The sequence below is a fragment of the Mixophyes fleayi genome, chromosome 7, assembly GCF_038048845.1.
Source record: "Mixophyes fleayi isolate aMixFle1 chromosome 7, aMixFle1.hap1, whole genome shotgun sequence".
Taxonomy (NCBI): domain Eukaryota; kingdom Metazoa; phylum Chordata; class Amphibia; order Anura; family Limnodynastidae; genus Mixophyes; species Mixophyes fleayi.
Window position 1 is genome coordinate 24,848,523 of NC_134408.1, and position 16,291 is coordinate 24,864,813.

General features: G+C 42.5%; 1 long non-coding RNA gene across 2 annotated transcripts in view; it reads left to right on the forward strand.

The window, feature by feature from the left end:
• The window catches only part of LOC142097521 (uncharacterized), a 193,099-nt gene that overhangs the window by 53,456 nt on the left and 123,352 nt on the right, over positions 1 to 16,291 (forward strand). For both annotated transcript variants that reach the window (XR_012678197.1, XR_012678196.1), the window contains one exon: positions 14,769 to 14,890. This is a non-coding gene — a long non-coding RNA (uncharacterized LOC142097521). The remainder of the gene's footprint in view (positions 1 to 14,768; positions 14,891 to 16,291) is intronic.

Genomic DNA, 16,291 nt, shown 5'->3' on the forward strand with positions numbered 1-16,291 from the left:
ACATGTTTTGGCCCAAAAATTCTACTGACACCTCATATTATTATTTTATGAGTTATATACAGATTTACACAGGTCAGGTCAGTTGTTGTCAACAAATTTCCTGTCTTTTTCATTAAAAGTATTTTAATTTGGCGGAGCAGCCGATAGCATTTCTGAAATCACCTAATTCTATATTCCCCGTTAGTTTATGATACTTTCTTATCAACATGCTACTAACCTCATCACCAGCTGCTCTATGACGAAGAGTCATTATAAGCATACATCAATTACCATCTTTGGATGTCAGGTCATGAGGTGGGTTGAGGTGCATCGAGCTCCCCCTACCCAGTACAGCAAGTGACGTACGGGACATCTTCCCTGCGACAAAGAAGTGTCTTACATGAAATAGCCCTACACATGCTCAGGAACAGACCTTACGTCAATGAACGCAATGCTTGCACTTCATGTCTGAACACAGATGACACGACTGCCTACTACTTATTTATATATATATATATATATATATATATATATATATATATACATACACACACATAAATGTACATACATATATATATATATCTATATATTCATATATACATATATACATATATATATATGTATACACATGCATATATATATACATACATACATATATATATACACGCATATTTATATACATCTATATATACATATATATAAACACACATATATATATATATATATATATATATATATATATATACATACATACATATACATACATAGTGCACACACATACATATGCATACATAATACACACACATACATACATACATACATACATACATATACATACATACATACATACATATACATACATAGTGCACACACATACATATGCATACATATGCATACATAATACACACACATACATACATACATATACATATATATATATATATATATATATATATATATATATATATATATATATATAATCAGGTAAATCTTATAAAATCATTTCAATGAGAATAAACTCTTAAAAATAAAAAAAAAAGGCCTGTAAAGTTGTAGTATAAAAGTAACATTAAATGGATCCCTGAAGCTCAATTCTATAGTGAGTGCTAATAACAGAGACTTATTACTCACTGGAAGCCTAGTCCAGATGGTAACCACATAAAATGTAATTAGATGAATGACACTGGCAGTAGCTGCTGCGCTTTATGAACAATTCTAAAGTATTGAAACAAATATCCTCAAGTTATAAATTTATTCTACAGACGAGGAACCAGTTGTTTTTTTTTTTTAAACCAGGGGTAAAGTTTGTTCAAGAAGAAGAGGATATTGGACTAAATGTAATACCTTAAAATATTGTAGTGGTACGATTGGGAAAACACAGATCTTGTGTCTCTATCCTACAAGTATTACACGTGAAATTCCACAAGATATGGGCAAGTGTGTGCCATGCATGCTGTAACCTGATTGGACAGATGCCCTTAACCAGGCACCAGTCTGTATTTTTAGAATAAATTTAATTTATCCTGAAGATCGCTGTAGACTTAATAGTTGATGGCATGACTGAAAAATCTTTGAAAAGGCCAGAACCGGATCATCCATTAGGCATCCTAGGCCCCTTCCTATGGCCCAGTGGGCACTGAGAGGCCCAGATTACCGTAACACGGTGTTTGTTTGTTTTTTACTAAAGGGATCCGATTACTGTGTTTTAACGTGGTTTTTTTTTGGGGGGGGGGGGAGAATTGGGTACTCGAACCAGTGTCTAGGGCCACATGGGGTCTTCGCTTCTGAAATGGATTTAATAAATATACAAAAGTGCACTGTGTGTTTTTTTTTATTTCTACTGTAGTCATGAGGAAAATTTCACCGTTTATATAGACGCCAACATTTTTATTGAATACAGATTTATTCAGAGCATAAGTTTATTAAGCTCAGGTGGGCACAATCACTTTTTATTCATATTTCACAAACTCTTCCATGAACGTGTATTTCTTTTTCTCTCTGGCATAAATATTATATGACGTCTACGCAGTGAGTTCACTATAGGAAAGCAGCTTTTTAATTGGAAATAATCTTCATAAAATATTATATACACTTTATTATACCTCACCAAGGGATCTTTACTGTATTGAACTATTGCTTTTAATCCCTCTTGGCAGGGAACAAGCAATGTTTCATTAGGTGGCGCTGCTCTAAACTTCTTTGCTATATTATTTGTGTTGCCATGGCCACGATGTGAAATGCACCACCTTTTTGTTGTTGTTGGAGTATATAAGGGTTTATTTAGCACTTGTATCCCTCATAAGGGGTCCTAGTTGATCTGAAACAGACTATTTTCAGGCAGAAGGTCACACACTGTTCGAATTGTGTGGAGATATATATATATATATATATATATATATATATATATATATATATATATATATATATAATACAAGTTAACCCGTGCATGATACTCATGCATTCTAGTCAAATCAAGCTACTTAAGGTGTTAAAAAGGTTCTTGTCATGCATTTGGGCCATAGTCCAGGCCTCAGCCACCAACCACTCCCCACTGTCACCCCCGGCAACCACCAACCACTCCCCACTGTCACCCCCGGCAACCACCAACCACTCCCAACTGTCACTTCTCCTTCAAGAAATATATATATATTTTTTTAAAATCTTTATAAACACTTTTAACAATTAACAAATTAAAAACATCTTAGTATACCAAATTTCAGCCCTTTCTGAATTTTTTTTTCCACAAACACTAAGAATTTAGTAGGTCAGTGTATAACTCCGCCCAGCAGGTGGCGCTGCAGCTTGGTTTTATTTTTTCCACACACACACAGACAGACTAACACGCCACTAGACATTTATATTATAGATATATATATTAGAGGTACACGTGGTCGTGGCCAAAATTTTTGGCTCCCTTGCACTTTTTCCAAATAACTACAGTATGAGTCTCCACAATTTTGTCTGTGTTAATATACAGAACCTTTGATTATGACTAAAATGTGTATCCTTTTCAATAAGAAAATGAAAATACACAGCACTGACACAATTATTGACACCCTAAACTTAATATTTGGTAGCGCAGAATAATCCTTCCTTTAGCCATGGATGGGCTTCCAGCTCCTCTCTACTGCAGTTTGGTTCTCTCTTCTTATGCAGACTCTTCCAGTTCTCCCAGATGTGAAAGTTCTGTCTCTCAAATGCTGTTCCCAGATCTCTCCAGAGTTGTTCTTTGGGATTTAGACCTGGACTTATCACTGGCTAATTCAGAACATTCCAGCGCTTTGCCTTGAACCATTCCTGGGTTTTTGTTTTTTTGAAGAGAGTTTGGGTTCATTGTCCTGCTGGAAAACCCATGACCCTTCAACGGATACCCAGCTATCTAACACTGGGTTAAACATTGTCATTCAAAAGTGGCCTGATCTCCAAATTTCATAATGCCATGCACACATTCAAGGCATCGGGTGCCAAATACATTACAGCAACCCCAAAACATCACCGAACCTCCTCCATGTTTGTAGAGAAGGTGTCTTTTTCTTTGAAAGCTTAATATTACTTTCTATAAACACAGGGGTGATGTGTTTTACCAAAAGCTCTAATTGGGTCTCATCTGTCCACAGGACATCCTCCTAGAAGGAATTTGGCTATTTCTGTCAAACTCCAGACAGGCTTTCTTATGTCTCTCTCGGCAGTGGGGCCCTCTGGGGCCCCCTACCATATAATTCCTTTTATTGGTTTAGCGACCGATGGTGCGAGTTGAAATAGTGAAACTAAACAAGAAAGTGATACTTTTCTCTATTCAAGCTCCTGACTTTTATGTTTCAGGCACCTGCTCTTCACCACAGGTGTGTTCAGTTTTAAAGTGAAGGAGAATCACCTGCTTGAAATCTAATGATTTCTAACTACTTCTAAAAGGTGCCAATAATTTTGTCTGTGCCCATTTGTGGATTTCTTTGTGGAATAAGCTACGACTGTCACAACTATATTGCGTACCTGCTATTGTTGGCGCAACTCAGAGGAAGGTGCGGAATCTAACGTGCCCCTGGTATTCACCAGGAACCCCCGCTAGGAAGTATGGACTCCGCTGCAGGGACACGCAGGTCGCGGTCCTTCGAAGAGTCAACAGCGAGATACAAGGAGGTGTCAGACAGTCCGGGTCGGTAGCGTTCTGGTAGTAGAGGTACACACAAGGATATCCAGGAGAATGGTGAGGCAAGCCGGGTCAGTAACTTTCAGGTAGCGCAGTACAAAGGCAAAATGCAAATAGAGGTGGTCAAACGGTCCGGATCAAAAGGTCACAGGCAGCACAAGGAATGGTCAGGAACAATGCAGAAACTGGTAATACACACAAACGCTGGAGGCAGGAAGACCTGATACTCTGGCACAGGGGTCAGAGCAGGAAGTGCCTATAAAGCCCAGGGGACCAATCAAATGTAATGGGCGGCGGCGCTAATTAGCTGCCGCCGCAATATCCGATAGCGTCCCGTTGCCTAGCAACGGGACACGCATGCTCAGATGGTCGCACCTGGCAACCAGACGCGCGGGATGATGACGTAGGCGGCCGTCCCGAGGAGGCAGCGGGACAGCGCCTGACAACGACTTAGTACATTTGACTGCTCTTTGTGTTTTATTCCATTGCAAACCAATTAAATATATACGTGGATGCCAAAATATACTTTTGACCATGACTGTATGTGTTTGTGCGTATAAGCTGATAGATGATAAGGAGGGGGGGGATCTTGTGGTACTTGATAGGGATGATTATATAAAGGAAGCTATTAGACTGTTGAATGATAAATACTTGTATAAGATTTTACCGGAGGATCCCACAGAGGATTATGTCTTGCATTTACAACAATTATTAGAGGGAGATAGAAGAGGGGTTTTTTTTTATAGAGAAAGATGTTTTTTTATATTTATTGCAGACTCACCCTAAAATACCCATCTTCTACCACTTAGTGAACCCTCAGGATGCCCTATAGTGGCGAGAAGTGATTTATTAACTGCACATGTTATAGAAAATGTTGAGATCTTTCTTAGAAAGACTTTGTCTTGTCTCTGGTAACCACCTATCACTCCCGCCTACAAGACTTCTCCCGTGCTGCTCCCCACTTATGAAATTCCCTACCACACACAATCAGACTGTCCCACAGCCTTCAAATCTTTAGATGCTCTTTGAAAACCCATCTCTTTATTAGAGGTGGCCTTATCCCCGATAACACTGTTCATCATCATCATCATCATTTATTTATTTATATAGCGCCACTAATTCCGCAGCACTGTACAGAGAACTTATTCGCATCAGTCCCTGCCCCATTGCAGCTTACAATCTAAATCTCCTAACATACACACACAGACCGAGAGAGACTAAGGGCAATTTAAAACCAGTCAATTAACCTACCAGTATGTTTTTGGAGTGTGGGAGGAAACCAGAGCACCCGGAGGAAACCAGAGCAAACACTGGGAGAACGTATAAACTCCACACAGATAAGGCCATAATCGGGAATCAAACTCATTACCCCAGTGCTGTGAGGCAGAAGTGCTAACCACTAATGCACCCTCACAACTGTCCCAATCTCCACTCTGAGCCACACTTGCTCCTCTTGTTCCAGCTGTGCCCCCTTCCACTTAGAATGTAAGCTCTCTAATGAGCAGGGTCTTTCATACCCTTTGTTTTCATGTCTGCATTTATTTTGTCTGCCTTTTATGTCCCTGTTTTATGCATGTACTGTTTTCCCTACTGTACGGCGCTGTGGAGCATTGTGGCGTCTTCCAAATCTACGAAATAATAATTAGAAAAGGAAAGTAGGGAAAGTACTCCCACTGCATCTCAAAGATACCACTTAGATTTAAATATACAGGACTATGTCGAATGGTGCCCAAGTTATAAATAGGCCACCATAGATGTACAGGCACTGTAGACATCTATAGAACATAAGAAAGGTATAGATGCAGGTAGAATTTTTTTTAAAGAGAAATCCAGATATTTGTAATGATTTTATGGAATTTATTTGTGACCTTATTGATTTTATACTAACTCATAATTATTTTAAATTCCTTAAATCCTTTTATCTACAAGTGTGTGGTACAGCAATGGGGAGGACTTTTGCCCCCAGTTTTGCAAGCTTATTTATGAGAATATATGGGAAGTCTTTATTGAAATTATTTATTTAAAATCCATATGAGGCTATATAAATTCCATGTGAGGTTATATAAAACCCATGTGAGTTTATATAAAATATATATTGACAATATTATAATAGTATGGGACAGAACGACAGAGCAGTTTTCAGATTTTATGAATTGTATAAGTAATAATAATTTTAATTTGAGTTTTACCTTTAATTTTAAACCAGATAAGACTGAATTTTTAGATCTGGTTTTAGAGGCACACGAAGAGAGAATAGTTACGTATAACTTTATTAAGACAGTAGACACCAATAGTTATATCCGTTTTGAAAGTGGTCACCTGGAGAGATGTTTCATTTTCCCACTTTTGTAGAGTGAAGCAAAATTATAGGAATTCTGTGGGAAACAATTTTCCTTATATACCCAATGATTTGTAGAAAAAGGACATCTGGACAAGATGATTAAAAATGCAATGAATAAAAATACCAAAAGAAGTGATCTTCTGATATAAAAATAAAAATAAAAATGACAGTCAACAAAATAAGGAACTCTTTCATAAAGAAATATAATTGTTATGAGAAATATATAAGGGGCACATTTAAGAAACATTGTGGAATTTTGAGATTAGATTCCATTTTATCATGAGTTATACCAGACCAATCGGATACAGTATTTAGGAGGGCTGAAAATCTGATAAATGAGTGTACTTGTGGGTTGAAGTACTATGAAAGCTGAGAGCACAGGAATATGTGATAAGTATTAGAAATAAGGTTGACAGTCATGCACCCCTTAGACATTGTCACTCACCGTACCGTGAGTGCCTCTTCCCGGACATTTAGGAACCGTGGCCGTCCTCCATCCTGAGGGTCTGCGCATGCGCAGCCCTTTCCTATACTTCTGTGTATGTGCCTTTAACTTAATTGGCAGATCAGGCAACCTCCCTATATTAAGCACCTGTGGTCATCACCACGTTGCCTGATCTTGGAGTCTCATTCCCCATGAGTCTCTGAAGGTGTTCCTGTGTTTCCTCGTTTATTCAGCCCAGCTGATTTCTGTGGTTTCCAAACCACTTCTACTACTGTGGTTCCCATACCACTTCTACCATCTACTGTTTCATCGTGACTGTGAGCTGATTCATATCCGCTGCCTCCGTGCACTACAGTCTTCTAATCACTTCAACTCTACCATGCATCATTAGGACTGTTAGCTGATGCCTATCCGCTGCCTCCGTGCACTACAGTCTTTCATTCACATCCACTCACCTGTTCATGATTGTGACTGCCAGCTGATTCCTATCCGCTGCCTCCGTGCACTACAGTCTTCAACCTGCAACCCGTCTGTGTTTCATCGTCGTGACTGCTAGCTGATTCCTAGCCGCTGCCTCCGTGCACTACAGTCTTCAACCTGCAACCCGTCTGTGTTTCATCGTGACTGTTTGGCTGATTCCTATCCGCTGCCCCTGTGCGCTTCAGTCTTCAGCTCTGGTCTACTCTCCCGTGTTTCCTTGAGTCTGCTGCCACTATTGCTACCCGCTACTCTCCGTGACCATCTGTTCCAGTTCAACTCTGCTCCGGTGTCCCATCGTTACTGCACCTGCTGGTTGCTATTGGCTACCTCCGTGTTCCCGCAGAGACCCGCTGCTGTTACTTCTCAGCGCTACTCATCCATCTACTGCTGATCCGCTCTCCACGCCTTCCTGTGTTCCCTGCTGGTCTACCTACCTGTGCTCTGCACCTGCTAGACCACCGCTTCACCCATCCAGGGACTTTGGATCCTGCCGGCCTCCTGCCCTTCAGGTATCGCTGCACTCCTGTCTGACTGCTTCTCCTGAACCACGGTATGCATACTTCCCATTGACTGTGCTGTGTATTGCATACCTTGCTGGACTGTGTTGGTTCTCCTCTGGAGTGTACTATCTGCTGACTCTATTGCCATCATTGACTGTGTTATCTCATGCTGGATTACTTCAAGAGACTTTCTATATTGGCAGTGTTGTTCAGTCATTTATACATTTATATTGTGCATATTACTGTGGATCAAAGTCAAGGTGCCCGTGTATATATTGTGTTGCAGTCTCTCCCCGTGCACCTCCTCACATATATATTCAGTGGTACAACTTGCTAGTGGCAGACCACTGACTCCTGTTTACAGTTTCACCCGTTCCAGTATCCTCTCACATAGCAGTGGTACAACTTGCTAACGCAGACCACTGACTCCCCGGATACCTCCACTTGGATTCCATTCCTTCACTCAGACAGCGGTACAACTTGCTATCCGCAGACCGCTGACTCTCATCACCTCCTCGTTTCTGTTGGACATTCCTCCTCACTATAGCAGTGGTACAACTTGCTACCGCAGACCACTGACTACCTTCACGTGTCCTTTGTCCATACAGTTCCTCGTGTATTACTACCTCCATATTGCCAGTGCTGCTAGTCATAGACTTTCCTGAGCATCTCATCATCTGCTATTTCCTGTTCCGTGATCACCCTGCTACCAGAGTACCATATTACCACCTATACTGCTCTGGTAAGCCTATCACCTGGTGATCCCTGGGTAAAGACTCCTAGTGCCCGTGACAGTAAGATCAGGCCTGACAGACCCAGATACGGAACCTACCGCTAAAGAGATGCTGCAGCATCTGGTCAGCCGTGTGGAGCAACAGGATGCTCGCCAACAGCTGTTACTTCAATGTTACCAATCATTAACCTCCCAAGGAACATCTGGACAGACTGTTACAGCTAATATTGAAGCTCCTGTGCTTTCCTCCGTTTCCCCAGTGCCATCCCAGGTGTCTACAGCTCCTACGCTTCACCTGCCTACTCCGTCAAAATATGACGGGGACCCCAAAACTTGTAGAGGTTTCCTTAACCAATGTTCAGTCCATTTTGAACTCCAACCTCAAAATTTTTCTACCCATCGTTCCAGAGTGGCCTATCTTATCTCATTGTTTTCGGGACAAGCCCTGGCTTGGGCCTCCCCCCTGTGGGAAAGAAACGATCCAATTCTACAAGATAGTGCCAAATTCATTTCCACGTTCCGAAGTGTGTTCGATGAACCAGGTCGTGTGACCTCCGCTGCTTCCAGCATTCTTCGTTTGCGACAAGGCTCCCATACAGTAGGACAGTATGTCATTCAATTTAGGATCTTAGCCTCTGAACTTCAGTGGAACACTGAAGCATTAGTTGCCGCCTTCTGGCAGGGGCTCTCCGATAAAATTAAAGATGCACTGACTACCCAAGAGCTTCCTTCGTCACTAGAAGATTTGATCTCTCTTTGCCATCGTGTAGATATGAGATTTCGTGAAAGAGAGTCTGAGAAAACAACAGCTGTCAAAGCACCTCTTCGTTTAAACCCTCAATTTCGTCCAGCTCCATCCTCTGTGATTCCCATGGAGATAGGACGTTCCAAATTATCTTCAGAGGAAAGGAAACGAAGAGTAAAGAATAGACTCTGTATCTATTGTGCTGATTCCACGCATATGCTCAGCTCTTGCCCTAAGAGATCGGGAAATGCCAGGCCCTAACTAGTTCTGGAGAGGTGAAGTTAGGGTCCCTGGAGTCCTCTCCATTGTCTATGAAATCTAAAGTCTGCGCTTTTGATGTTACGATTTCCTTTGCTACCAAATCCTTTGAGTCACAGGCATTGATTGATTCCGGAGCAGCAGGAAATTTCATTTCTAAATCACTAGTGAATCAATGGTCCCTACCAGTGATCACTTTAAAAACACCCATTACTGTGACGGCTATAGATGGATCACGCCTCATCAATGGTCTCATCACCCAGAGTACGTCTCCAGTAACCCTTCAGATTGGTGTACTACACCATGAAGAAATTTCGTTTTTAATTCTTCCAGTTACGACAAGTCCGATTGTCTTAGGCCTTCCATGGCTTCAGTGTCACTCTCCCCAGATTGACTGGCGCACCCCTCAAGTTACGTCTTGGGGGTCTGAATGTCACCATCGTTGTCTCTCTCAAGTTATTCCTCTTAAAGTACAGCGATCTTCCATCTCATCTTCCTCCCCGGGACTCCCTCCTCAGTATGCTTCATTTGCCGATGTGTTTGATAAAGCTCAGTCTGAACGTCTTCCTCCTCATCGTTCTTGGGATTGTCCGATCGACCTTCTACCTGGCAAGACTCCTCCCAGGGGTCGGGTCTATCCTCTCTCGTTACCTGAAACTCAAGCCACATCTGAGTACATACAGGAGAATCTCCAGCGTGGGTTCATTCGACCTTCCACCTCTCCCGCTGGAGCTGGGTTCTTCTTCGTCAAAAAGAAGGATGGATCATTACGCCCTTGTATAGATTTTCGTGGACTCAACGCCATTACTATCAAGAATCGGTATCCCATTCCGCTGATCACTGAGCTATTTGATCGCATCAAGGGAGCTCGGATATTTACTAAGTTGGATCTTCGTGGTGCTTACAATTTAATTAGAATCCGTTCCGGTGACGAATGGAAGACCGCGTTTAACACCAGAGATGGGCATTACGAATATTTAGTAATGCCCTTCGGGCTGTGTAATGCCCCCGCTGTTTTCCAGGGTTTCATCAATGAGATCTTTCGGGACTTATTATATGTATGTGTCGTTGTCTACCTAGACGACATATTGATCTTCTCACAGGACCTGCCTTCTCATCACCAACATGTGGCAGAGGTCCTCTCCAGACTACGAAAAAACTCGTTGTTCTGTAAATTGGAAAAATGTTCATTCGAGTTACCCCAGATTCCATTCTTGGGGTATATAGTTTCCGGAGTTGGCCTGAAGATGGATCCAGACAAAGTAAATGCTGTACTACATTGGCCTCAGCCAACTACTCTTCGTGCCATCCAGCGTTTCTTAGGTTTTGCCAATTACTATAGACGCTTCATTCAAGACTTTTCATCCATTGCATCTCCCATTGTGGCCCTAACTCGGAAAGGGGCTAATACTAAGCAATGGTCATCTGAGGCTCTCCAAGCCTTTCAAATCCTCAAAGAGGCCTTCTCGTCTGCTCCCATTCTGCGACAGCCTGATGTGACACTCCCCTTCTTCCTAGAAGTAGATGCCTCTAATGTGGGCTTAGGAGCTATTCTCTCCCAACGCTCGGAGCAACAAAAATTACATCCTTGTGCCTTCTACTCTCGGGGTCTTCTGCCCGCAGAGAAAAATTATACTATCGGGGACAAGGAGTTGCTGGCCATCAAAGCTGCATTAGAGGAATGGAGATACTTGTTGGAAGGAGCTCGCCATCCGGTGACGATCTTCACGGATCATAAGAACTTGTCATATTTGCAATCTGCTCAATGCTTGAACCCTCGTCAAGCAAGATGGTCTCTTTTCTTTTCCCGTTTTGAATTAATTATAACCTTCAAACCAGCCGCTAAGAACAAGAAAGCTGACGCTCTATCTCGAGCTTTTGTGACGTCCTCTGATGTAGAAGAGGTTCCCAACCATGCTATTCTAGACCCCAAATGTATTTCTCTGGCTGCTTCATCCACCAAAATGCTACCATTTGGGAAGACCCTTGTGCCTCCTACTCTGAGGAGGAAAATCCTTTCGTGGTTCCATGCCTCTCGTTTTTCTGGACACGCCGGTGAACACAAGACCTTTGAGATTCTCTCTCGTAGTTACTGGTGGCCTTCAATGAGGAGAGACGTCAAAGAGTTTATTGCTTCCTGTGATTTATGTTCTCAGTTCAAATCCTCCCGCAGAACTCCAGCAGGGTTGCTGCGACCACTACCCATTCCGTCCAAGCCTTGGACCCATATTAGTATGGATTTCGTTACTGATTTGCCACCAAGTAAGAATCACAATACTATTTGGGTAGTGGTAGACAGATTTTCGAAGATGGCCCATTTCGTCCCTCTGTCCGGTTTACCTTCCTCGTCTACTCTGGCTGAACATTTCATTAAAGAAATCTTCCGCATCCATGGATGTCCGTCTGAGATTGTGTCGGATAGAGGAGTACAATTCGTTTCCAGATTCTGGCGGGCCCTTTGTAAAACCTTGGGCATACGATTAGCACTCTCATCGTCTTACCATCCGCAATCTAACGGACAAACGGAACGAGTCAATCAAGATCTTGAGACTTTTATTAGGATGTTCTCTTCAGCCAACCAAGACAACTGGGTAGAATTGCTTCCTTGGGCTGAATTCGCCCATAACAACATGTACCATGAGTCATCATCCAAAACTCCATTCTTTGTGGTCTACGGTCACCATCCGTCTTTTCCGGAATTTCCTGCCCTCCCGCCCACCCAAGTTCCTGCTGTGGAGACTGCTTGTCAAACCTTCAAAAATATCTGGTCTCAGGTCAAAACCTGTTTAAAGAAGACATCTAATAAATATAAGTCTTTCGCAGATAAGAAGAGGCGGGCTATTCCACCACTAAAAATTGGAGATCGTGTCTGGTTATCTACCAAAAATATTCGTTTGAAGGTTCCATCTATGAAATTCGCCCCTCGTTTTATTGGTCCATATAGGATCATTCAAGTTATCAATCCAGTATGTGTTAAACTTCTTCTTCCTAAGAATCTTCGGATTTCCAATGCCTTCCATGTGTCCTTGCTCAAACCTCTCATCATCAACCGTTTCTCGACTCCTCCCTCAGCACCGCAGCCAGTTCAAGTTCATCAGGAGGAGGATTTCGAGATTACTGAGGTATTGGATGCAAAAATTTCGCGAGGAGTCCTCCGTTTCCTCGTTCATTGGAAGGGCTTTGGTCCTGAAGAGCGTTCATGGATCAAAGCTGAAGATCTTAATGCTCCTGCCCTTCTGAAGAAGTTTTATTCCAAAAATCCGGACAAGCCCGGTTCCAGGCGTTCTGTGCCCACCTTTAAAAGGGGGGGTACTGTCACTCACCGTACCGTGAGTGCCTCTTCCCGGACATTTAGGAACCGTGGCCGTCCTCCATCCTGAGGGTCTGCGCATGCGCAGCCCTTTCCTATACTTCTGTGTATGTGCCTTTAACTTAATTGGCAGATCAGGCAACCTCCCTATATTAAGCACCTGTGGTCATCACCACGTTGCCTGATCTTGGAGTCTCATTCCCCATGAGTCTCTGAAGGTGTTCCTGTGTTTCCTCGTTTATTCAGCCCAGCTGATTTCTGTGGTTTCCAAACCACTTCTACTACTGTGGTTCCCATACCACTTCTACCATCTACTGTTTCATCGTGACTGTGAGCTGATTCATATCCGCTGCCTCCGTGCACTACAGTCTTCTAATCACTTCAACTCTACCATGCATCATTAGGACTGTTAGCTGATGCCTATCCGCTGCCTCCGTGCACTACAGTCTTTCATTCACATCCACTCACCTGTTCATGATTGTGACTGCCAGCTGATTCCTATCCGCTGCCTCCGTGCACTACAGTCTTCAACCTGCAACCCGTCTGTGTTTCATCGTCGTGACTGCTAGCTGATTCCTAGCCGCTGCCTCCGTGCACTACAGTCTTCAACCTGCAACCCGTCTGTGTTTCATCGTGACTGTTTGGCTGATTCCTATCCGCTGCCCCTGTGCGCTTCAGTCTTCAGCTCTGGTCTACTCTCCCGTGTTTCCTTGAGTCTGCTGCCACTATTGCTACCCGCTACTCTCCGTGACCATCTGTTCCAGTTCAACTCTGCTCCGGTGTCCCATCGTTACTGCACCTGCTGGTTGCTATTGGCTACCTCCGTGTTCCCGCAGAGACCCGCTGCTGTTACTTCTCAGCGCTACTCATCCATCTACTGCTGATCCGCTCTCCACGCCTTCCTGTGTTCCCTGCTGGTCTACCTACCTGTGCTCTGCACCTGCTAGACCACCGCTTCACCCATCCAGGGACTTTGGATCCTGCCGGCCTCCTGCCCTTCAGGTATCGCTGCACTCCTGTCTGACTGCTTCTCCTGAACCACGGTATGCATACTTCCCATTGACTGTGCTGTGTATTGCATACCTTGCTGGACTGTGTTGGTTCTCCTCTGGAGTGTACTATCTGCTGACTCTATTGCCATCATTGACTGTGTTATCTCATGCTGGATTACTTCAAGAGACTTTCTATATTGGCAGTGTTGTTCAGTCATTTATACATTTATATTGTGCATATTACTGTGGATCAAAGTCAAGGTGCCCGTGTATATATTGTGTTGCAGTCTCTCCCCGTGCACCTCCTCACATATATATTCAGTGGTACAACTTGCTAGTGGCAGACCACTGACTCCTGTTTACAGTTTCACCCGTTCCAGTATCCTCTCACATAGCAGTGGTACAACTTGCTAACGCAGACCACTGACTCCCCGGATACCTCCACTTGGATTCCATTCCTTCACTCAGACAGCGGTACAACTTGCTATCCGCAGACCGCTGACTCTCATCACCTCCTCGTTTCTGTTGGACATTCCTCCTCACTATAGCAGTGGTACAACTTGCTACCGCAGACCACTGACTACCTTCACGTGTCCTTTGTCCATACAGTTCCTCGTGTATTACTACCTCCATATTGCCAGTGCTGCTAGTCATAGACTTTCCTGAGCATCTCATCATCTGCTATTTCCTGTTCCGTGATCACCCTGCTACCAGAGTACCATATTACCACCTATACTGCTCTGGTAAGCCTATCACCTGGTGATCCCTGGGTAAAGACTCCTAGTGCCCGTGACAGACATATTAATTCTCATAATTCTGACCCCATGTTTATATCTAGAAAAGCGATTGAACATGTGACGCTGTCACAAATGGGCGGTAGCATTGAAAGGTTGCTATCTCAGCGTGAAATGTACTGGATATACCAACTGGGTACCTTGTCACCCCAGCGTCTAATGAAGGGTAAGAGATTGCCCCTTTTTTTATAAATAGGATTGGTGTTCTTCTAATATATGGTGATTATTATATTAAGAGAAGAGGTGATGTATTTGTTTCATTGTATGTTTTTTATTATTAACTTAAAAAAACAAATTTTGGGCAAATATTGATATTTATTAATGATGCTCAATGACGGTGTACCTGTTGTTTAATATGAATTGTGTTGTTTTCATTTTTATTGCTCTTTGATGCATTATTGCATTTTGTTTATCTACATGTAATTTTACCTAAGTATCTGGGACTAAATTTAGGCATCTTTTATTATTAGCTTTTGAGGTTTTTTTTTTATATATCTAAGTATGGACATTAGAGACTGTGAGCACAGATTGGACTGTATGTCTATAAACTGGAACAGTGGAGAGAGAGTGATCATTTTCAGATAAGCTGTTTTGTTTTTAACTTGATGTACGTGTATTACGTATTATATTAAAGTATATGTTTGGAATGAACTGCGCTATGTCAGTTTCTCTATGTATTTGAGGAAAATCAGAAAGTCTCACTCAGGACTAAGCAGGTGCTGTTGAGGAGCTGTGCAGTTTTTGGAACAGATAACTTTTTTAGATTTTTCATATTGTTATAAGGCTTATTTGCACATGCACTAGTTATGTTTTGTAATGAGATTTATATAATATACTGCGCTAGACGGCCCCCAGCCAAGGATATCACATCAATCAATTGTTTTTGTTTGACTAACCACAGTTAGTCTTATTTTCCAGTCATAAAATGAAACTAACAGAAACAAAATCCGTGCCTGTCCGGCACTAAGTAAACACACTGGAACACCCTCTTTCAAGTGAGGGACCTTGTGTCCCATGCACATACAAAATACAAGACCGTTTGCAGTGTCTCTCAGGAGGCATCCAACCTCCTCCTCAGACTGTGAGAGACAGAGGAAACTGCCTAGCAGCTTTTTGTCAGCACCTTGCAGGTGCAACTCCTGATTAGTCAGCTGTGAGACTGGGAGACCAGAAGACCAGGACTGGGCCTTCTGTATGGAGCCAACCCTTCTCTCTCTCTCCATACATAACCCCTTTTTCCTGAAGCTGAATATACTCTATGGGAATATATATATATATATATATATATATATATATATATATATATATATATATAATAAAGTTGTACAAAATCTATTTCTGCCACATAAAACTGTGAGTAATATAAAAGTTGTCGCACTGCACATGCGCACAACTTACACCCGTATTTTGAGTTGACCATATATTATGCTTTGTGCACTTGTATCAGGGCAGTTCATGTGTAAGTTCAGCACAGTAAAGTCATGGAGACACAAATCAACTACGCCGCTTAGAAATATGTCTTATTTTTACTTGCACAGATCTTTAAAATATGTGTTTGCTCTTCCCA